General features: G+C 38.6%; 1 protein-coding gene across 1 annotated transcript in view; it reads right to left on the bottom strand.

The window, feature by feature from the left end:
• S100A9 (S100 calcium binding protein A9) overlaps positions 1–23,941 on the bottom strand; it is a 392,565-nt gene that overhangs the window by 95,581 nt on the left and 273,043 nt on the right. The gene's annotated exons all lie outside the window — the stretch shown is intronic.

Here is a 23,941-nt window from a genome sequence, read left to right as displayed (position 1 = left end):
CCAAAAATGGGCAGAAGAACTAAATAGACATTTCTCCAAAGAAGATATACAGATTGCCAACAAACACATGAAAGGATGCTCAACATCATTAATCATTAGAGAAATGCAAATCAAAACTACAATGAGACATCATCTCACACCGGTCAGAATGGCCATCATTAAAAACTCTAGAAACAATAAATGCTGGAGAGGGTGTGGAGAAAAGGGAACCCTCTGGCACTGCTGTTGGGAATGTAAATTGATACAGCCACTATGGAGAACAGTATGGAGGTTCCTTAAAAACTACAAATAGAACTACCATATGACCCTGCAATCCCACTACTCGGTATATACCCCGAGAAAACCATAATTCAAAAAGTGTCATGTACCAAAATGTTCATTTCAGCTCTATTTACAATAGCCAGGACATGGAAGCAACCTACGTGTCCATCAACACATGAAAGGATAAAGAAGATGTGGCACATATATACAATGGAATATTGCTCAGCCATAAAAAGAAATGAAACTGACTTATTTGTAGTGAGGTGGGTTTACCTGGAGTCTGTCATACAGAGTGAAGTAAGTCAGGAGAAAAACAAATACCATATGCTAACACATATATATGGAGTCTAAGAAAAAAAATGTCATGAAGAGACTAGGGGTAGGATGGGAATAAAACACAGACCTACTAGAGCATGGACTTGAGGATATGGGGAGGGGGAAGGGTAAGCTGTGATGAAGTGAGAGAGTGGCATGGACTTATATACACTACCAAACGCAAAATAGATAGCTAGTGGAAAGCAGCCGCATAGCACAGGGAGATCAGCTCAGTGCTTTGTGACCACCTAGAGGGGTGGGATAGGGAGGGTGGGAGGGAGGGAGTTGCAAGAACGTAGAGATAAGGGAACATGTGTATATGTGTAACTGATTCACTTTGTTATAAAACAGAAACTAACACACCATTGTAAAGCAGTTATACTCTTAAAAAGATGTTTAAAAAAGACTCCAATCTTTTGAAATTGTGGAGAAAATACATTCAGTGTACCTACAAAGCATGGGTAGCGTGAGAAACATTTAGGGTCAGGAGAAGAGATTAATAACAAGATTTAGAAGAAGAACCAGAATTTACCTTTGGCCTATTTCAGAATCTGAAATCAACCAGTGAGGAGAGTGAATGGAACCTACAACACTGGAACCTACAGTCCACTGGGAGAAAGGAAAATGGGTAGAGTTACGGGAAGTCCCACAACCTTTTCCAATCCTACTGTAGGCAAAAATTAGTTCTTTCCTCTCTCTTCTACACCTACTCTTGGTTTTTAAAATTTCTTAACCTTTACGTATATTTTTCAGTGGGCTATGACCTGATTTTATCTTCATGGAAGTAAGAGAGACTCTATTGTGTTGTTGGTCTGAAAATGAAAATTGGGATATTCACGGACTATGATTAGACTCCAAGTTCCATAATCACTGAGTATGATTTGCTCCTAAGGAAGCTCTTGCCTGTGTCACGTAGGAATCCAGGGATGGAGCCCAGGTAAGAAATCAAGGAGTCATCCTCCACTGTACTTTGTTCACCTTCTGTGTGTTCCATACATCACCACAGCATGCCCCTTGCCCTGATGTACGGCCTTGTTAGATGCAAGCTAATGTTCCACGTGGCACGCATCTGTGCCCACCTAGCAGACCACAGAGGAGGCTTCTTCAGAAAGCCTAAGTCTCCTCTTTTTCTGCAAGTTTTATCACTTCCAGACACTTTATTGGCGCTAATCAATGTTTATTGAGTGAAAGTACAGAGGTAGATTTAGCAAGGTAGTTAAACGATAGAAAAAAGAACCCCACCAGCAAGCTGAGGCTAAACCCCAAGGAGAACTTCCTTCGTGTTTCCTTACCTGTGTTATTGTGTTGTCTCTTGTTCAGCGACCCCACAGGTCTGCCCCTCGGCGACTCTATAGACCTCCCAACGACTCCCACTCAGTCTCTGCTTCTTTCCTCAGGCCCTGCATTGTCCCTGTGTGTCTTTCTCTCAGCTCCAGCAAGAGAACAGAGACGTGGCCAGTCATGACACATATGAACCTATCTGTATAACAGAAACAGAATCAGGGACATAGAGAATAGACTGGTGGTTGCCAAGGGGGAGGGGGTTGGGAAAGGGGTGGAGTGTGACGTTGGGGTTAGCAGATGTAAGCTATTACATGTAGAATGGATAAACAACAAGGTCCAACTGTATAATGCAGAAAAACATTCAATATACTATGAGAAACCATAATGGAAAAGAATATAAGAAAAAGAATGTATACATATGTATAACTGAATCACTTTGCTGTACAGCAGAAATTAACACAACATTGTAAATCAACTATACTTCGATAAAAAATATTAAAGCTAAAAGCAGGCATAGGCAATATGTAAACAGATGGGCATGTGTTCCAATAAAATGTTGTTTACAAAAACAGGTGAGCTGTAGTTTACTGACACCTGATTTAGTTCCTGACTTTCTGCATCGCACTCCGTCTCACTTCTCACTGCTTGAGGTGTCTCGCACCTGGTATTTCTTGTCTGTTTTATTTATCTGTTCCAACTGCTGTTTCTGATCATCTGTCTTTCTTTTTCTGTATTCCACCTCAACCATAACTCTACTCAACCTTCTCATTCTCTCCTACAAGGACTTATCGATGGCCTCCTTGGGGGCTTCATTTCTCTCACCTGCCTCTCGGCTGTTTTCAGCCTCTGGGACTCAAGTGGCTTGAAGAAGCTTGGAGTGGGGTCTTTTTACCCTGGGCTCAGCCTGGCAGGAAGAAACCAGAGGGTTTTTCCCACCTTTTCCTGATGTCACGATGTCTCACTCAGTTCTTGAAAACACTCGTCAAATCCCCTCTTTGTACTCAAAACTCTAGTTTGGTAACTTTGGGGTGAATAAAAACATTTCTATTACCTCTGGAAGGATTTAGTTTGTGTGTGTGATGGGTGAGGCAGAGGGATATAGGAATAAATGCATTTTCTTCAAATGTACTTGCTCCTGCAGTGGAGTTTGGGTGAATATATCTTGACCTCTACCTTATATCCTTTTTAAAAAATTTATACTTTATTTTTGGCTGTGTTGTGTCTTCATTGCTGTATGCAGGCTTTCTCTAGTAGCGGCGAGAGGGGGCTACTCTTTGTTGTGGTGTGCAGGCTTCTCATTGCAATGGCTTCTCTTGTTGCGGAGCACAGGCTCTAGGAGTGCGGGCTTCTGTAGTTGTGGTGCATGGGCTCAGTAGTTGTGGTTCGAGGGCTTAGTTACTCCGTGGCATGTGGGATATTCCCAGATCAGGGATCGAATCCATGTCCCCTGCATTGGCAGGTGTATTATTAACCACTGCGCCACCAGGGAAGTTCCAGACCCCTACCTTATATCTTAAACAAAAATTAGTTCTGGGAGGATTATAGATCTACATTTGAATGGTAAAATGATAGAACTTAAAAAAAGGGAGCAAATATCTTCATGATCCTGTCAATAGCAAGAACTCAAACAGTGACTAAAAACCATAATTATAAGGGGTAAATGATCAATTTGATTTCATTAAAATTAAGAACTTCTGGTTGTTAAAAGACACCACTATGATTGTAAAAGGACAAGCCACAGAGATGGAGAAGCTATTTGCAATACATATATCTCACAAAGGACTTGTGTCCAGAACACACACACTCCTACAGATCAACAAGAAAACAAGAAACAAAAATAGAAAAATGTCCAAACAACTTGAACAGGCAGTTTATGGAAGGGTATTTCTAAATTTCCAATAAACATATAATAAAGTGCTCAATCTCAACATTCAGAAAACAGAGGAAGAGGGAATGAATACTCACCAAGTCTAGTCGGGGATAATATAGCTCTGATATCGAAATTTGGCAAGAACATTCCAAAAAGTAAAATTACAGACCAGTATCCATCATGAACACAGAAGCAAAAATCTTTAACAAAATATTAGTAAACTGAATCCTGCAATATATTAAGCGGATTTATCACAAGAATGCAAGATTTATTTAATTATTCTAAAATTAAGTCAATGCGATTCACCAAAATTAACTGAATAGAGGAGAAAAATCACACTGTTATTTCAAAAGATGTAGAGAAAGCATTTGACAGAATTCAATATGCATTCATGATAAAAGTTTCTGCAGAATAGAAATTGAATGGAATTATCTCTGTTTGATGAAGTTCACCTATGAAAAACCTACAGCTAACATTGTACTAATTGTGAAATATTTTCCCCCTAATGTCAGGAGCAAGGCAAATATATCTCAACTCATTACTTCTATTCAACATTTACTGGATGTTCTAGCTAGTGCAATAGGGTAAGAAAAATTAAAAAAATAAAAGCATGAATTGGAAAAAATGAAGAAAATATATCTATTAACAGATGACAGATGATATGTCTTTATTAACAGATAACAGATTTCTAAGGAATTTACACAACTATATATTGGAATTAAGTGACTTTAGCAATGCCACAGAATATAAGGCCAATATATAAAAATCAATTATATTGCTGTATACCATCACCAAACAATTGGAAATAAAATAAAAAATAAATTCACAACAGTATAGAAATCATAAAGTATTAGAACTATATTTAACAAAAATGTGCAAGACTTCTATACTGAAAACTTTTATAAAACAATCCAGAGAAAAAATCAAGAAGATATAAATAAATGAACTGATATACAGAATTCATACATTGGATAACACACTTTAAAATATATCAGCCCTCTTAAATTAATCTATTGATTCATTGTAATCCCAATAAAAATCTTGGCTGGCTTTTTTGGGGGAAATTAACAGGCCAAATTTAAAATTTATATGGAAATGGAAAGAATCTAGACTAATCCAAATAATCTTGGAAAAGAACAGAATTGTGGATCTCACTCTATCTGATTTCAAGACTTAGACTTGAAGTCTAAGATGTTCATCCATCAAGAATGTGCGGTTTTTGTATATGATAGACATACAGATCAATGGAACAGTATAAAAAATCCAGAAATAGACCCAATATTTATGGTCAAGTAAAATTTGTAAATGAACAAAAAATATGTGAAAAAATGTTTAACAACATTGCTAATCAGGGAAATGAAGTTAAAAACCACATGAGATACCATTTCTGATCCTGAAAATGACTAAGATTAAAGTAAGTGACTTAAACAAGCGAAGCAAGGATGTGGAACACTTGAAACTCTCATACAATGCTGGTGAGAGTGAGAAATGGCACAACCAGTTTAGAAAACAATCTGGCAGTTTCTTATAATGTTAAACATACATCTCTGTTATGACCAAAAAGCTTCATTTCTAAATATTTACTTAAGAGAAATAAAAACATATATCAATAAAAGACTTGTACATAAATATTCATAGTAGCTTTGTTTGAGTAGCTCCAAATTGAAACAATCCAAATGTTTATCAACATATAAATGGATGAATAAATTGTAGATAATTCACACAGTGGAATACCCTAGCAATAAAAAAAAACAAACCTAAAAAAACTACTGATAAAAGCAACAGCATGATGGATATCAAAACATTATGTTCGGCAAAAAAAGTCAAATACAACAGAGTGAGTTCTGTATGATTCCGTATGCATGATGTTCTAGAATAAGCAAAACTCACCCGTGGTGATAGGAATCTGAACCATGGATGCCTTTGGGAGGGAATTAAGTAGAAAGGGGTATTGGAATTACTCTATATCCTCCTTGTGCTCAGATATTACAGGGACTGTTATGATAGGATCATGGTATCTATTCACTTAACTCACCGCCTAAGTTCTAAAATTATTCTCCTAGATAAGTCTACATAACTTGAGTTATATTAACCACATTAGGCATAATGAAAAGACGTATTATTTTTTTCTGATTTACATTTTTTATACATCTTTATTGGAGTATAATTGCTTCACAATGCTGTGTTAGTTTCTGTTGTATAACAAAGTGAATCAGCCATATGTATACATATATCTCCATACCCCCTCCTCTTGAACCTCCCTCCCACCCTCCTTATCCCACCCCTCTAGGTTGTTGCAAAGCACCGAACTGATCTCCCTATGCTATGCTGCTGCTTCCCACTAGCTATCTATTTTACAGTTGATAGTGTATATATGTCGATGCTACTCTCACTTCACCCCTGCTTTACTCTTTCATTTTTACTCTCAGTGGCTACAAGAACTTGTTGTATAAAATGTGAATCGGCTTTCTTGACCATTGATAAGTGCTTTCTTGGAAAGCTCCAGAAGTTCTGAAAAAAGTAATCTTTATTATACTCATACAAACAAGGGTATGTTATTTCTTCTTCATGGATGCTCTTCCAGGTGAAAGGAAAACGTTAGTATCCATACAGCTGCCAAACTGTGGAGTTTTCTTTGAAAGTCAGGAGTTAGTTTTCAGGAACTGACCTGAATTAGAACTGGTGGGAAAAGACTTGATATTTGCTCCAGACCCCAGCTACATGTAGGCTGAGAGGTCCCAAGTCAGTCCTCTTCATGCCACTGGGATCTTCTGAGGACAAGAACAGTTTGGACAGAACAATGGATGGAGTGATTCTGTCTGGCCAGGTATGGGGCTGGTGGATAATTAAGACTGATAAGCACACATGGATGGATGGATAAATGTATGTGTGGGCAATAAGCTAATAGAGCATAGGGGAAGTTCAAGCAAGAATTTAAAGTTTGTTTGCTGTGTTCCCTCTGCTGAACTGAGGTCTAGAAATATAAAATAGTGTGTCTAGGGTCACACAGTGAATACTGGAACCCAGTAACATGGTTGAAAGTGCCCTATTCTTTCTGAGGCATTATAAGCTCTCATCTCATGCTTGGCCAAATATTAGTCTTCAGAGGGAAGAGAAGAGGAAAAGAGTCATTTCGCGAACTTTTATTGAGGACCTCATTTGTCTCGGGAACTGTTTTGTGTTGGGCATATAGCAGTGAGTAATACATGAAACTTAAATCCATCAAGGTCAATGGACATTAAACAAATGTTTACATGAATAATTCTTTAATAATTCTATATGTGTCATGAAAGAGTGGTTCAGGGTTATAAGAAGATAAAACAGGAGGAACTAACCTTGTGTAGAATAATCAATCAGAGTTAGCCTGAACACTCTACAGTACATGAAAGTCAACTAAGGAAACATAGCTCCTGGCTGAGAGACTGGCATATGTGGTGGGTGGGAGGGAAGGAACGTGGAACATATGAGGAGCAGAGAGGCCAGTGTGACCAGAGCTCATAAGCCAAGCCAGGGGAGCATGTTGTGACCTATGCTTCATGGGATTAGATATGTGGGGATAGCCAAACAATCATAGCCTTATGGCCCAATGTTAAGGAGGTCAGTTATGTTTTTAAGTGTAACAGGAAGCCACTGAAGGGTATCAAGCAAATAACATAGTCTCACTTGTAGTATGGCTGCAGTGTGATGAATGGCTTATAGGGCATCAGGGGTTGAAGAAGACCAGTTGAGAGGCTCTTACAATTAGGCCAGGTGAGAACTGATGGTACCTGGATGAAGGTAACATGAATGAGATGGAGAGAGATAAATGGGAGAAATAGGGGCACTATCAGGTGGGACTGTTAAGCTCACAGTATTAGCTCCAATTATTCTAATAATTCCTTGAGTCTTGTACCTGTGATAACATCTATGCCGTCAAAATTATAACACAACTGATAAATACAGTTAAGTCTGCCCTACTTGGGTGCATCTTCCCTGAGATGTTTAGTGTTCCATTTTTGCTTTTAAATGAGCATGCAGGTCATTTCTAGCTAGCAAAACTGAACCCTCTGACAGATATTTCAAATATGTGACTAATGTTGCCAGTTTTCATCTCAACTGGCCTGGATATAAATTCAATACTAATTTGAGATTGTGGCAAATGTATGTAATTTCCCTCCTCATTTTCCAATACCCTTTGAACACCTTACTATGTATGGGCTATTTTATAGACTTATGCACCCTTTCTTCCCAAAGTAGAACCCAGAAAATCAGTCTCACAGTGTCTTTTACAGCCTGGGCTCTACCAATCAGAATTTGCTCCAGAAAGGAGCAGTGGGAAGAGGGTCTCCTTGTAGAATACATTTTGCTGGCAAGGGTGGTGGCTCTCTTTTGCTGTTGGCTGAGGATATAAGGGTGTGCTCCTGGCACAAATGTTGCATTGGTGGAGTGGAGGCGGTGGTGGCAGCAGCTTCCTCACCAGGCCAGTTCTGTGGTGTGGTTTTGGGCACAGTTCCTCGATACTTAGCTTCAAACCTGGTTCTTTAGCTCTCCCAGCAGTTCCACACAATAGCCTTTTAATAGCCTTTTAATAAGCTCTTTAATAAGCTTAGTCAGCCAGAGTGAGCTTCTGTTGCTTGTAATTAATATTCCCAGCTGATATAAAACTAGATGCTATTAATTACACTGTATGAAGTTATTCCCTGAAATGACATCATGAAAATGAAGTTCTCAGAAGTATGATTGAACAAGAAAAATAGTCTTGATCAAAGCTTCTGTCCATATTTGGCTTACATCAGGGTTATGACAAACATTTATCAACAAATAAGAGTAATGCATGCCTCTATAATAGTCCAAAGAGACTATTTCACAGGGCTATCATATAGATGAATTTCTGAACCTACCTGCTAAAAATCAAAATATAGCAAAATAAAAAATGTTCACATCTCTGAATTACTGATTGAATCTTTCCTGCCTCTGTGTGTGTGTGTGTGTGTTTGTGTGTGTGTGTCTGTGTGTGTGTATGTGTGCATGTGTATGGCGAGGAAGGTGCTGTGAAATTTCCTGAGGAAGCCATGAGCAAGTGAGAGAGTGGCCCCAGCAGGAAAGATCCAAGGCATAAACACTTCTAGAAGCTAAGGAGAGACTTCAGTCCAGGCACTCCCAGCTCCAAGAAAGGAGCGTTCTGGAACGTCTCAGACTCAGGACTTCTAACCTCTGCTAAAACACCTCTAGTGACAAGCTGTAACTGCTTTTTAAGGAAGCCACTCTCCTGGGAGAAGATCTGCTTTGAGAAATGTCTGTCTTGTACCAAACTGAAACCTGCCTCCTATAATTTCTACTCACTCTCCCTATGTCTACCACTTGAAACTCATTAACAACTTGTGCATCCTCCTATAGTGCCTTTAGACATCAATCTCTCTTGTCTTTCCCATCAAAACCTTTAGTCTCTCTTGTTTTTCCCGTCAAAACCTTCTCTTATTCAGGTCAAGCAATTCTGTTGCCTCTGCATTTCCACATATGACCCCGTCTGATGTCCTTTCTCTCCTCTCATGGAGACAGTATTGACAGAGTTGGAGTCAGACAGACTCTATATTATTTACCAGATGCGTAACCGGGGGCAGGTTACTTAATCTCTGAGATAATTGCATTTATTATAAAGGCAATGCACTCCTAGTCCACATGACTTGATTCATATCTCGAGTCTACCTTTTCTACTTGTGTAATTGATCTTAAATTGTTTAATACTTAGCCATAAATCATCTAAAAGACCAGTTGTTAGTGATTGTGAAGATTAAATTATTTAACACAAGTAAAGACCTGGCTCAGAGAAAGTGCCCCAAAAATAATATTATTGTTATTCCCAGAATGTGGTAGTTCCTAGGAGGCTAATGGTCATGACAGAGAGGTTTTAGTCCCTGAGACTGAAAAAGGAGGTGAGAGGACAGAGTGCCCTTTACATTCAAGCTTAAACTTTATAGTAATACAGTTTAAATGAGAAAGCGTTAATTGAAATAAAAAAGAATTTCATCATTTCTTGCAGGTTTCTTAATCCTTGGACAAGATGCTTTATCAGTAATAGCAGCAGCAATACAAAGTGACTTGCCATACTTCTCTCCAGATCCTAGAATCTGTCCACTCAAGACTTGAGCCCTGCCCTACCTTGCAGTCAACAGAAGTGCTTCCATCAAAGTTTCAATTCTACCTCCACAAGTCCTCTTCCTCCTTCTCTGTCTTCTTTTTTTTAAAAAATTATTTATTTATTTGCTTGTTTGTATATTTAATTAATTATTTATTTATGGCTGTGCTGCACAGGTATGTGGAATCTTAGTTCCCTGACCAGGGATTGAAACCGTGCCCCCTGCATTGGAATGCCCCAGGTGGAATCTTGCTCACTGGACCGCCAGGGAAGCCCCACCTTCTTTTTAACTGTATGGATCTCCAGAGTCTCCTATGGTCCCTCCTTTGTCACTTCTTCATCTCTCTTCCCTGGCTGGGCACTCACTCCTCTTTGCATTAGCTTCTACCCTTCCTAGTCTTAAATTCCACTCTCCCATAAGAAACCATGCTGGAGATGGATGCCAAGTGAACAGGAGGATGGGCCTCTTAGGGAACAATGTTTTATTGGAGAAAGCAGAGAAGGAGTCAGCTGGGTTGTCTCTGGACAACCCACTTCCTCTGGTCGAGGAAGTGGAGAGTACGCAAAGGATGGATTTAACCCTCTATGAAGGTGGGGGAAGGGACTTAATATGCACAGCATTTTATTGAGTTGTCCATACTTCAGGACAATTTTGTTCAAATGGGAAGAGATCTAGAGAAGGGAATTAAACCTATGTTCTGAAGATCTTTCCAATCCAGAGGCTGGAAGAACTGACTCTGTCTTGACCATTGCAGATAAGATAAAGGCAGCTCTGTTTCAGGAAAGATCCTGAAAGTATGTTATTTCTGTTTCTTATGGGAGATGCTCCCAAGAAAAATGATCAACTGCAGTTTGGTTTGCTTTGCAATTACTACTGAGGACGTCACTTCTGCTAAGGTGGGCATTCCTCCTGACGTGGGGCATGCTTCAGCTGGCTGTGAAGTGGGTGCAGAGTTCAAGGTCCTTGGGTGTGGACAAGGCTCATGTATCTGGGGACCTTACTTTGTTACTGCTGCTGAAAGGATGTCTTTCTTGGATATAAGTAAACCTGTAAGACACAGGAGACAAAAATGTTCAGACATCACATCTTCCCAATTTTGAAGTAAAGTTCCTTTTACTGTAGGTGAGAATCCCTGATCTTTTCAGTCTTGAAGTCCTCTAGGCCAAGTCAGCCAGGAGTGCTGATGCAATCCCATACTGCAAAGTTAAAACATGCTTGTCAAATAATAGGATGTCCGGTGTCTTGAGACTGCAATCAGTGGCCCACACTAGACCAATGAGCCAGAGAAGGCTCTACACTGGCCCAAGAAATACTGACATTTCATGTGTGTTAACTTCGTTCTCTTTCAACTCAACTATCTCTTGTTTATTTTGCATTCTTTTTGTTTGTGTTAGAAAACCTAGCTTCAGAGCCGTGAAGGAACTCCTCCAAAAGCAAACCACAGGCAAATGAGAGGGGTTGCCAAATTATTTTTTCCCCTACACATCACTATTCATCAGAACGGTGAATATTTTGAAAAAGATCTCATAAAAGGGATAGTTGAAGGAAGAAGGGCATTTAATGAGTCACTCTTCCTTTGCTATAGTCTACTTTGCTGTATTGTTTTCTCCCCGATATTAGACACTGAAATCCCCAGGGACAGACACTTTTCCTTTATTTTCAACACTAACCCCAAGATCAGGCAAATGGTTGGTAGTCAGTACAAGTTTGTAAATAATGGAATAATATAGGAAATTTCAAAATATATAGTTTTTTACAAATACGCAAATAGTTAATTGGCAGAATTTTCAACATTTCCTGTTCTTCACAGAAAAGATTTCCTTAAACATATTTTCTCCTTCATCCTATGTATAAGCAAGCAACAGTCACAGTAAATCGAACAAAACAACCCCCCCCCCCCAAATCCAGTTGTTTTGGTATTCAGTTTCAAATATTTATGCCTCCTTTCTTTTTTTCACCTTGCTGCATTGTCAGGAACTTCAGGAAGGCTGAGTAAAAATGGTAATAATGGGCTCCTTGATCTCATTCCTGATCTCAGAGGGGAACCTTCAGTATTTCACTATTAAGTATGATGTTTCCTGTAGATATTTTTGCAGACACTCCATTAGATTAGGGAAGAACATTTTATTCCTAATATGTGAAGCATATTTATCAGAAACAAAAGCTGAATTTTGTCAAAGAAATTTAATATTAATCAAGACACTTATGTATTTAAAACAATTATGTATTCTGGTCTCCTGAATTGAAAACTGTCCCACTGTTTTTCATTCTCTGGAAGAATTTGCATAGAATTGGTGTCATTACTTCCTTAAAAATTTGGAACTCTAAGATACTAGTCAAGTTCTAGTTCTCAACCTGTGTGGTGGATATATGGGTGTTCATTTTGTTATTATTATTATTATTTTTTGTGGTACGTGGGCCTCTCACTGTTGTGGCCTCTCCCGTTGCAGAGCACAGGCTCCGGACGCGCAGGCTCAGCGGCCATGGATCAAGGGCCCAGCCGCTCCGCGGCATGTGGGATCTTCCCGAACCAGGGCAAGAACCCATGTCCCCTGCATCGGCAGGCGGATTCTCAACCATTGAGCCAACAGGGAAGCCCCATTTTGTTATTTTTAAAAAAGAATGCATATACTTTTCTCCTATATGTACTCATATACTTTTCTAAATTATGATACATTTTTAAATAATACACAGTTTAAATGAAAAATTTTGGAAGAATTCACAATGAAGACTACTGGGTCAATATTCTTTGTGGAAAAGTGTTTTTTTTTTTTTAACATCTTTATTTGAGTATAACTGTTTTAAAATAGTGTGTTAGTTTCTCCTTTACAACAAAGTGAAACAGTTATACATATACATATGTTCCCATATCTCTTCCTCTTGCGTCTCCCTCCCTCCCACAATCCCTATCCCACCCCTCTAGGTGGTCACAAAGCACAGAGGTGAACTCCCTGTGCTATGCGGCAGCTTCCCACTAGCCATCTAATTTACATTTGGTAGTGTGTATATGTCCCTGCCACTCTCTCACTTCGTCACAGCTTACCCTTCCTCTTCCCCATATCCTCAAGTCCATGCTCTAGTAGGTCTGTGTTTTATTCCCGTCCTACCACTAATCTCTTCATGACATTTTTTCTCTTAGATTCCATATATATGTGTTAGCATACGGTCTTTGTTTTTCTCCTTCTGACTTACTTCACTCTGTATGACAGACTTCAGGTCTATCCACCTCATTACTAATAACACAGTTTCATTTCTTTTTATGGCTGAGTAATATTCCATTGTACATATGTGCCACATCTTCTTTATCCATTCATCTGTTGATGGACACTTAGGTTGCTTCCATGTCCTGGCTATCGTAAATAGAGCTGCAATAAACATTTTGGTACATGAATCTGTTTGAATTATGGTTTTCTCAGGGTATATGCCTAGTAGTGGGATTGCAGGGTCGTATGGTAGTTCTATTTGTAGTATTTTAAGGAACCTTCATACTGTTCCCCATAGTGGCTGTATCAATTTACATTCTCACCAGCAGTGCAAGAGTGTTCCCTTTTCTCCACACCCCCTCCAGCATTTATTGTTTCTAGAGTTTTTGATGATCGCCAATCTGACCGGTGTGAGATGATATCTCATTGTAGTTTTGATTTGCATTTCTCTAATGATTAATGATGTTGAGCATTCTTTCATGTGTTTCTTGGCAATCTGTATATCTTCTTTGGAGAAATGTCTATTTAGTTCTTCTGCCCATTTTTGGATTGGGTTGTTTGTTTTTTTGTTATTGAGCTGCCTGAGTTGCTTATAAATTTTGGATATTAATCCTTTGTCAGTTGCCTCATTTGCAAATATTTTCTCCCATTCTGAGGGTTGTCTTTGGGTCTTGTTTATGGTTTCCTTTGCTGTGCAAATAAGTTTCATTAGATCCCATTTGTTTATTTTGGTTTTAATTTCCATTTCTCCAGGAGATGGGTCAAAAAGGATCTTGCTGTGATTTATGTCATAGAGTATTCTGCCTATGTTTTCCTCTAAGAGTTTGGTAGTGTCTGGCCTTATATTTAGGTCTTTAACACATTTTGAGTTTATTTTTGTGTGTGGTGTTAGGGAGTGTACTAACTTCATACTTTTACAGGTAGCTGTCCAGTATTCCCAGCACCACTTATTGAAGAGGCTGTCTTTTCTCCACTGTATATCCTTCCCTCCTTTATCAAAGATAAGGTGACCATATGTGTGTGGGTTTAATCTCTGGGCTTTCTATCCTGTTCCATTGATCTATATTTCTATTTATGTGCCAGTACCATACTGTCTTGATTACTCTAGCCTTGTAGTATAGTCTGAAGTCAGGGAGCCTGATTCCTCCAGCTCCATTTTTTATTCTCAAGATTGCTTTGGCTATTTGGGGTCTTTTGTGTTTCCATACAAATTGTGAAATTTTTTGTTCTAGTTCTGTAAAAGATGCCAGTGGTAATTTGATAAGGATTGCATTGAATCTGTCGATTGCTTTGGGTAGTAGAGTCATTTTCACAATGTTGATTCTTCCAATCCAAGAACATGGTATATTTCTCCACCTATTTGTATCATCTTTAATTTCTTTCATCAGTGTCTTATAGTTTCCTGCATACAAGTCTTTTGTCTCCTTAGGTAGGTTTATTCCTCGATATTTTATTCTTTGTGTTGCAATGGTAAATGGGAGTGTTTTCTTAATTTCACTCTCAGATTTTTCATCATTAGTGTATAAGAATGCCAGAGATTTCTGTGCATTACTTTTGTATCCTGCTATTTTACCCAATTCATTGATTAGTTCTAGTAGTTTTCTGGCAGCATCCTTAGGACTCTCTATGTATAGTATCATGTCATCTGCAAACAGTGACAGCTTTACTTCTTCTTTTCCTATTTGGATTCCTTTTATTTCTTTTTTTCCTCTGATTGCTGTGGCTAGAACTTCCAAAACTAGGTTGAATAAGAGTGGTGAGAGTGGGCAACCTTGTCTTGTTCCTGATCTTAGTGGAAATGGTTTCAGTTTTTCACCACTGAGAATGATGCTGGCTGTGAGTTTGTCATATATGGCTTTTATTATGTTGAGGAAAGTTCCCTCGATGCCTACTTTCTGCAGGGTTTTTATCATAAATGGGTGTTGAATTTTGTCAAAAGCTTTCTCTGCATCTATTGAGATGATCATATGGTTTCTCTCCTTCAGTTTGTTGATATGGTGTATCACGTTGATTGATTTGCGTATATTGAAGAATCCTTGCATTCCTGGAATAAACCCCACTTGATCATGGTGTATGATCCTTTTAATGTGCTGTTGGATTCTGTTTGCTAGTAGTTTGTTGAGGATTTTTGCATCTATGTTCATCAGTGATACTGGCCTGTAGTTTTCTTTCTTTGTGACGTCTTTGTCTGGTTTTGGTATCAGGGTGATGGTGGCCTCATAGAATGAGTTTGGGAGTGTTCCTCCCTCTGCTATCTTTTGGAAGAGTTTGAGAAAGGTGTTAGCTCTTCTCTAAATGTTTGCTAGAATTCGCCTGTGAAGCCATCTGGTCCTGGGCTTTTGTTTGTTGGAAGATTTTTAATCACCGTTTCAATTTCAGTGCTTGTGATTGGTCTGTTCATATTTTCTATTTCTTCCTGGTTCTGTCTCGGCAGGTTGTGCATTTCTAAGAATTTGTCCATTTTTTCCAGGTTGTCCATTTTATTGGCATACAGTTGCTTGTAGTAATCTCTAATAATCTTTTGTATTTCTGCAGTGTCAGTTGTTACATCTCCTTTTCCCTTTCTAATTCTATTGATTTGAGTCTTCTCCCTTTTTTTCTTGATGAGTCTGGCTAATGGTTTATCAATTTTGTTTATCTTCTCAAAGAACCAGCTTTTAGTTTTATTGATCTTTGCTATCGTTTCCTTCATTTCTTTTTCACTTATTTCTGATCTGATCTTTATGATTTCTTTCCTCTACTAATTTTGGGGTATTTTTGTTCTTCTTTCTCCAGTTGCTTTAGGTGCAAGGTTAGGTTGTTTATATGAGATGTTTCCTGTTTCTTAAGGTAGGATTGTATTGTGAAAATCTTCCCTCTTAGAGCTGCTTTTGCTGCATCCCATAGGTTTTGGGTCATCATGCCTCCATTGTCATTTGTTCTAGGTATTTTTTGATTTCCTCTTTGATTTCTTCAGTGATCACCTGGTAATTAAGTGGTGTATTGTTTCTCCTCTATGTGATTGTATTTTTTACAGATCTTTTCCTGTAATTGATATGTAGTCTCCTAGCATTGTGGTCAGAAAAGATACTTGATGCGATTTCAATTTTCTTAAATTTACCATGGCTTGATTTGTTACCCAAGATATGATCTATCCTGGAGAATGTTCCATGAACACTTGAGAAAAATGTGTATTCTGTTGTTGTTGGATGGAATGTCCTATAAATATCAATTAAGTCCATCATGTTTAATGAATCATTTAAAGCTTGTGTTTCCTTATGTATTTTCATTTTGGATGATCTGTCCATTGGTGAAAGTGGGGTGTTAAAGTCTGCTACTACGATTGTGTTACTGTCGATTTCCCCTTTTATGGCTGTTAGTATTTGCCTTATGTATTGCGGTGCACCTATGTTGGGTGCATAAATATTTACAATTGTTATATCTTCTTCATGGATCGATCCCTTGATCATTATGTAGTGTCCTTCTTTGTCTCTTGTAATAGTCTTTATTTTATTTTTTTTAATTTTTATTTATTTATTTATTTATTTATTTTTGTTCTTCATGAAAGTCCACTTTATCACACACAAATTTTCATATAACTTAAATATTATAATGTTCAGATTTGGAAAAAAACTGAATGTATATAAATATATATATACGTATAACTGAATCACCTTGCTGCACACCTGAAACTAACACAACATTGTGAATCAACTGTACCTCAGTTAAAAAAAAAAAAAAAAGTCCACACATTTTAGTGGGCAGATAGAAAAAAAGGATGGTCCATGTTAAAACACCAGTGGTTAACCTGGACCACCAAATGACAGATATATCTTAAAATTCAAAGCAAAAATACACAGCCTTGGAAATCAGAAGGGACGAGACAAGAATCCAGAGGTCTCACTAGCTTGGGCCACTACTCACACAATTTCAAGGGAACCATTCACATAGCACAATTCCTAGATTTCTGTTTTGTGATGTTTCCATATCCAAGAAAATTTTCACATGAATAATAAGAGTTTGGAAAATGAAAACGGCAGAGGAACCAAGGAGGTGAGATAATAATAGAAATTTTCCCTGTGTTAAGGAAGAATCAGCAAATTAAAAAGGCTCACAGAGTCCCAGGAAGCTTGGTAAGAAAGGGCAGATGTAGGCATATCCTGCTCTAGCTACAGAACGCCAAGGACAAAGGGCAAATGTCACAAGCTCTCAGGAAGAACAATCAAAATAATATCTACTGTATGGAGATTGGAGAGCTGACCCTCACCCAACGGGACTGATCAGATAGGTTAGTGGCCAGGGACCATTTTGAATAATAGCCTGTTTATACTACAGAAAGCAGAGAGCTGACCAAAATCACTGCACTTGTTGCCTGGGTCAGGGACAACATGACAGCTGGCCAGCAGAGGCATTGACCTCTGATTTCTCATTCTGGGCTGTTAGAACACAGCTCAGCACTGCATTGAAAGAAAACCTTGACTAGGACTGCTTTTTCACTAAAGCCACACCTGAGGCCATAGGACATTACTTTTTTTTTTTTTTTTTAACATCTTTATTGGAGTATAATTGTTTCACAATAGTGCGTTAGTTTTTCCTTTACAACAAACTGAATCAGTTATACATATACATATGTTCCCATATCCCTTCCCTCTTGCATCACCCTCTCTCCCACCCTCCCTATCCCACCCCTCTAGGTGGTCACAAAGCACAGAGGTGATCTCCCTGTGCTATGCAGCAGCTTCCCACTAGCTATCTAATTTACATTTGATAGTGTGTATATGTCCCTGCCACTCTCTCACTTCGTCTCAGCCCACCATTCCCCCTCCCCATATCCTCAAGTCCATGCTCGAGTAAGTCTGTGTTTTATTCCCGTCCTACCACTAATCTCTTCATGACATTTTTTTCCCTTAGAGTCCATATATATGTGTTAGCATACGGTATTTGTTTTTCTCCTTCTGACTTACTTCACTCTGTATGACAGACTCCAGGTCCATCCACCTCATTATAAATAACTCAGTTTCATTTCTTTTTATGGCTGAGTAATATTCCATTGTATATATGTGCCACATCTTCTTTTTTTTTTTTTTTTTTAACATCTTTATTGGAGTATAATTGTTTTACAATAGTGTGTTAGTTTTCCCTCTACAACAAACTAAATCAGTTATACATACACACATGCTCCCACATCTCCTCCCTCTTGCATCACCCTCTCTCCCACCCTCCCTATCCCACCCCCCCAGGCGGTCACACAGCACAGAGGTGATCTCCCTGTGCTATGCAGCAGCTTCCCACCAGCTATCTAATTTACATTTGATAGTGTATATATGTCCCTGCCACTCCCCCACTTCGTCACAGCCCACCCCTCCCCCTCCCCATATCCTCAAGTCCATGCTCGAGTGAGTCTGTGTTTTATTCCCGTCCTACCACTAACCTCTTCATGACATTTTTTTCCCTTAGAGTCCATATATATGTGTTAGCATACGGTATTTGTTTTTCTCCTTCTGACTTACTTCACTCTGTATGACAGACTCCAGGTCCATCCACCTCATTATAAATAACTCAGTTTCATTTCTTTTTATGGCTGAGTAATATTCCATTGTGTATATGTGCCACATCTTCTTTATCCATTCATCTGTTGATGGACACTTAGGTTGCTTCCATGTCCTGGCTATTGTAAATAGAGCTGCAATGAACATTTTGGTACATGAGTCTTTCTGAATTATGGTTTTCTCAGGGTATATGCCCAGTAGTGGGATTGCTGGGTCGTATGGTAGTTCTATTTGTAGTTTTTTTTTTTTTTTTTTTTTTTTTTTTTGCGGTATGCGGGCCTCTCACTGTTGTGGCCTCTCCCGTTGCGGAGCACAGGCTCCGGACACGCAGGCCCAGCGGCCATGGCTCGCGGGCTTAGTTGCTCCGCGGCATGTGGGATCTTCCCGAACCAGGGCACGAACCCGTGTCTCCTGCATCGGCAGGCGGACTCTCAACCACTGCGCCACCAGGGAAGCCCTATTTGTAGTTTTTTAAGGAACCTCCATACTGTTCTCCATAGCGGCTGTATCAATTTACATTCCCACCAGCAGTGCAAGAGAGTTCCCTTTTCTCCACACCCTCTCCAGCATTTATTGTTTCTAGAGTTTTTGATGATGGCCAATCTGACCGGTGTGAGATGATATCTCATTGTAGTTTTGATTTGCATTTCTCTAATGATTAATGAGGTTGAGCATTCTTTCATGTGTTTGTTAGCAATCTGTATATCTTCTTTGGAGAAATGTCTATTTAGTTCTTCTGCCCATTTTTGGATTGGGTTGTTTGTTTTTTTGCTATTGAGCTGCATGAGTTGCTTATAAATTTTGGAAATTAATCCTTTGTCAGTTGCTTCATTTGCAAATATTTTCTCCCATTCTGAGGGTTGTCTTTTGGTCTTGTTTAAGGTATCCTTTGCTGTGCAAAAGCTTTTAAGTTTCATTAGGTCCCATTTGTTTATTTGTGTTTTTATTTCCATTTCTCTAGGAGATGGGTCAAAAAGGATCTTGCTGTGATTTATGTCGTATAGTGTTCTGCCTATGTTTTCCTCTAAGAGTTTGATAGTGTCTGGCCTTGCATTTAGGTCTTTAACCCATTTTGAGTTTATTTTTGTGTGTGGTGTTAGGGAGTGTTCTAATTTCATACTTTTACATGTAGCTGTCCAGTTTTCCCAGCACCACTTATTGAGGAGGCTGTCTTTTCTCCACTGTATATCCTTCCCTCCTTTATCAAAGATAAGGTGACCATATGTGTGTGGGTTTATCTCTGGGCTCTCTATCCTGTTCCATTGATCTATATTTCTGTTTTTGTGCCAGTACCATATTGTCTTGATTACTGTAGCCTTGTAGTAGAGTCTGAAGTCAGGGAGCCTAATTCCTCCAGCTCCATTTCTCGTTCTCAAGATTGCTTTGGCTATTCGGGGTCTTTTGTGTTTCCATACAAATTGTGAAATTTTTTGTTCTAGTTCTGTAAAAAATGCCAGTGGTAATTTGATAGGGATTGCATTGAATCAGTAGATTGCTTTGGGTAGTATAGTCATTTTCACTATGTTGATTCTTCCAATCCAAGAACATGGTATATCTCTCCACCTATTTGTATCATCTTTAATTTCTTTCATCAGTGTCTTATAGTTTTCTGCATACAAGTCTTTTGTCTCCTTAGGTAGGTTTATTCCTAGATATTTTATTCTTTTTGTTGCAATGGTAAATGGGAGTGTTTTCTTAATTTCACTCTCAGATTTTTCATCATTAGTGTATAAGAATGCCAGAGATTTCTGTGCATTAATTTTGTATCCTGCAACTTTACCAAATTCATTGATTAGCTCTAGTAGTTTTCTGGTAGCATCCTTAGGATTCTCTATGTATAGTATCATGTCATCTGCAAACAGTGACAGCTTTACTTCTTCTTTTCCTATTTGGATTCCTTTTATTTCTTTATTTTCTCTGATTGCTGTGGCTAGAACTTCCAAAACTATGTTGAATAAGAGTGGTGAGAGTGGGCAACCTTGTCTTGTTCCTGATTTTAGTGGAAATGGTTTCAGTTTTTCACCATTGAGAACGATGCTAGCTGTGGGTTTGTCATATATGGCCTTTATTATGTTGAGGAAAGTTCCCTGTATGCCTACTTTCTGCAAGGTTTTTATCATAAATGAGTGTTGAATTTTGTCAAAAGCTTTCTCTGCATCTATTGAGATGATCATATGGTTTTTCTCCTTCAGTTTGTTGATATGGTGTATCACGTTGATTGATTTGCGTATATTGAAGAATCCTTGCATTCTTGGGTTAAACCCCACTTGATCATGGTGTATGATCCTTTTAATGTGCTGTTGGATTCTGTTTGCTAATATTTTGTTGAGGATTTTTGCATCTATGTTCATCAGTGATATTGGCCTGTAGTTTTCTTTCTTTGTGACGTCTTTGTCTGGTTTTGGTATCAGGGTGATGGTGGCCTCATAGAATGAGTTTGGGAGTGTTCCTCCGTCTGCTATCTGTTGGAAGAGTTTGAGAAGGATAGGTGTTAGCTCTTCTCTAAATGTTTGATAGAATTCGCCTGTGAAGCCATCTGGTCCTGGGCTTTTGTTTGCTGGAAGATTTTTAATCACAGTTTCAATTTCAGTGCTTGTGATTGGTCTGTTCAAATTTTCTATTTCTTCCTGGTTCAGTCTCGGCAGGTTGTGCATTTCTAAGAATTTGTCCATTTCTTCCAGGTTGTCCATTTTATTGGCATACAGTTGCTTGTAGTAATCTCTAATAATCTTTTGTATTTCTGCAGTGTCAGTTGTTACATCTCCGTTTTCATTTCTAATTCTATTGATTTGAGTCTTCTCCCTTTTATTCTTGATGAGTCTGGCTAATGGTTTATCCATTTTATTTATCTTCTCAAAGAACCAGCTTTTAGTTTTATTGATCTTTGCTATTGTTTCCTTCACTTCTTTTTCATTTATTTCTGATCTGATCTTTATGATTTCTTTCCTTCTGCTAAATTTGGGGTTTTTTTGTTCTTCTTTCTCTAATTGCTTTAAGTGCAAAGTTAGGTTGTTTATTCGAGATGTTTCCTGTTTCTTAAGGTATGATTGTATTGCTATAAACTTGCCTCTTAGAACTGCTTTTGCTGTATCCCATAGGTTTTGGGTCGTTGTGTCTCCATTGTCATTTGTTTCTAAGTATTTTTTGATTTCCTCTTTGATTTCTTCAGTGATCACTTCGTTATTAAGTAGTGTATTGTTTAGCCTCCATGTGTTTGTATTTTTTACAGATCTTTTCCTATAATTGATATCTAGTCTCATAGCGTTGTGGTCGGAAAAGATACTTGATACGATTTCAATTTTCTTAAATTTGCCAAGGCTAGATTTGTGACCCAATATATGATCAATCCTGGAGAATGTTCCATGAGCACTTGAGAAAAATGTGTATTCTGTTGTTTTTGGATGGAATGTCCTATAAATATCAATTAAGTCCATCTTGTGTAATGTATCATTTAAAGCTTGTGTTTCCTTATTTATTTTAATTTTGGATGATCTGTCCATTGGTGAAAGTGGGGTGTTAAAGTCCCCCATTATAATTGTGTTACTGTCGATTTCCCCTTTTAAGGCTGTTAGTATTTGCCTTATGTATTGAGGTGCTCCTATGTTGGGTGCATAAATATTTACAATTGTTATATCTTCTTCATGGATCGATCCCTTGATCATTATGTAGTGTCCTTCTTGGTCTCTTGTAATAGTCTTTATTTTAAAGTCTATTTTGTCTGATATGAGAATTGCTACTCCAGCTTTTTTCTGATTTCCATTTGCATGGAATATCTTTTTCCATCCCCTCACTTTCAGTCTGTATGTGTCCCTAGGTCTGAAGTGGGTCTCTTGTAGACAGCATATATATGGGTCTTGTTTTTGTATCCATTCAGCCAGTCTGTGTCTTTTGGTGGGAGCATTTAATCCATTTACATTTAAGGTAATTATCGATATGTATGTTCCTATTACCATTTACTTAATTGTTTCGGGTTGTTCTTGTAGGTCTTTTCCTTCTCTTGTGTTTCTTGCCTAGAGAAGTTCCTGTAAGATTTGTTGTAGAGCTGGTTTGGTGGTGCTGAACTCTCTCAGCTTTTGCTTGTCTGTAAAGGTTTTAATTTCTCCATCAAATCTGAATGAGATCCTTGCTGGGTAGAGTAATCTTGGTTGTAGGCTTTTTTCTTTCATCACTTTAAATATGTCCTGCCACTCCCTTCTGGCTTGTAGAGTTTCTGCTGAAAGATCAGATGTTAATCTTATGGGGATTCCCTTGTGTGTTATTTGTTGTTTTTCCCTTGCTGCTTTTAATATGTTTTCTTTGTATTTAATTTTTGACAGTTTGATTATTATGTGTCTTGGCGTGTTTCTCTTTGGGTTTATCCTGTATGGAACTCTCTGTGCTTCCTAGACTTGATTGATTATTTCCTTTCCTATATTAGGGAAGCTTTCAACTATAATCTCTTCAAATATTTTCTCAGTCCCTTTCTTTTTCTCTTCTTCTTCTGGGACCCCTATAATTCGAATGTTGGTGCATTTAATGTTGTCCCAGAGGTCTCTGAGACTGTCCTCAGTTCTTTTCATTCTTTTTTCTTTCTTCTGCTCTGCAGTACTTATTTCCACTATTTTATCTTCCAGGTCACTTATCCGTCCTTCTGCCTCAGTTATTCTGCTATTGATCCCATCTAGAGTATTTTTAATTTCATTTATTGTGTTGCTCATCGTTTCTTGCTTCCTCTTTATTTCTTCTAGGTCCCTGTTAACTGTTTCTTGCAAATTGTCTATTCTATTTCCAAGATTTTGCATCATCTTCACCATCATTATTCTAAATTCTCTTTCAGGTAGATTGGCTATTACCTCTTCATCTGTTAGGTCTGGTGTGTTCTTATCTTGCTCCTTCATCTGTTGTGTGTTTTTCTGTCTTCTCATTTCACTTATCTTACTGTGTTTGGGGTCTCCTTTTTGCACGCTGCAGGTTCGTAGTTCCTGTTGTTTTTGGTGGCTGTCCCCAGTGGCTAAGGTTGGTTCAGTGGGTTGAGTAGATTCCCTGGTTAGGGAGACTAGTGCCTCTGTTCTGGTGGATGAGGCTGGATCTTGTCTTTCTGATGGGCAGGTCCTCGTCTGGTGGTGTGTTTGGGGATGTTGGTTACCTTATTATGATTTTAGGCAGCCTCTCTGCTAATGGATGGGGCTGTAGACCTGTCTTGCTCTTTGTTGGGGATAGGGTGTCGAGCACTGTTCTTTGCTGGTCCTTGAGTGAAGCTGGGTCTTGGTGTTGAGATGGAGATCTCTGGGAGATTTTCGCCGTCTGATATTACGTGGAGCTGGGAGGTCTCTTGTGGACTAGTGTCTTGAGGTTGGTTCTCCCACCTCAGGGACACCGCCCTGG

Source organism: Kogia breviceps, chromosome 1 (assembly GCF_026419965.1).
Source record: "Kogia breviceps isolate mKogBre1 chromosome 1, mKogBre1 haplotype 1, whole genome shotgun sequence".
Classification (NCBI taxonomy): domain Eukaryota; kingdom Metazoa; phylum Chordata; class Mammalia; order Artiodactyla; family Physeteridae; genus Kogia; species Kogia breviceps.
Note: the sequence above shows the minus strand (reverse complement) of the source record. Positions and strands in the feature narration are given on the sequence as shown.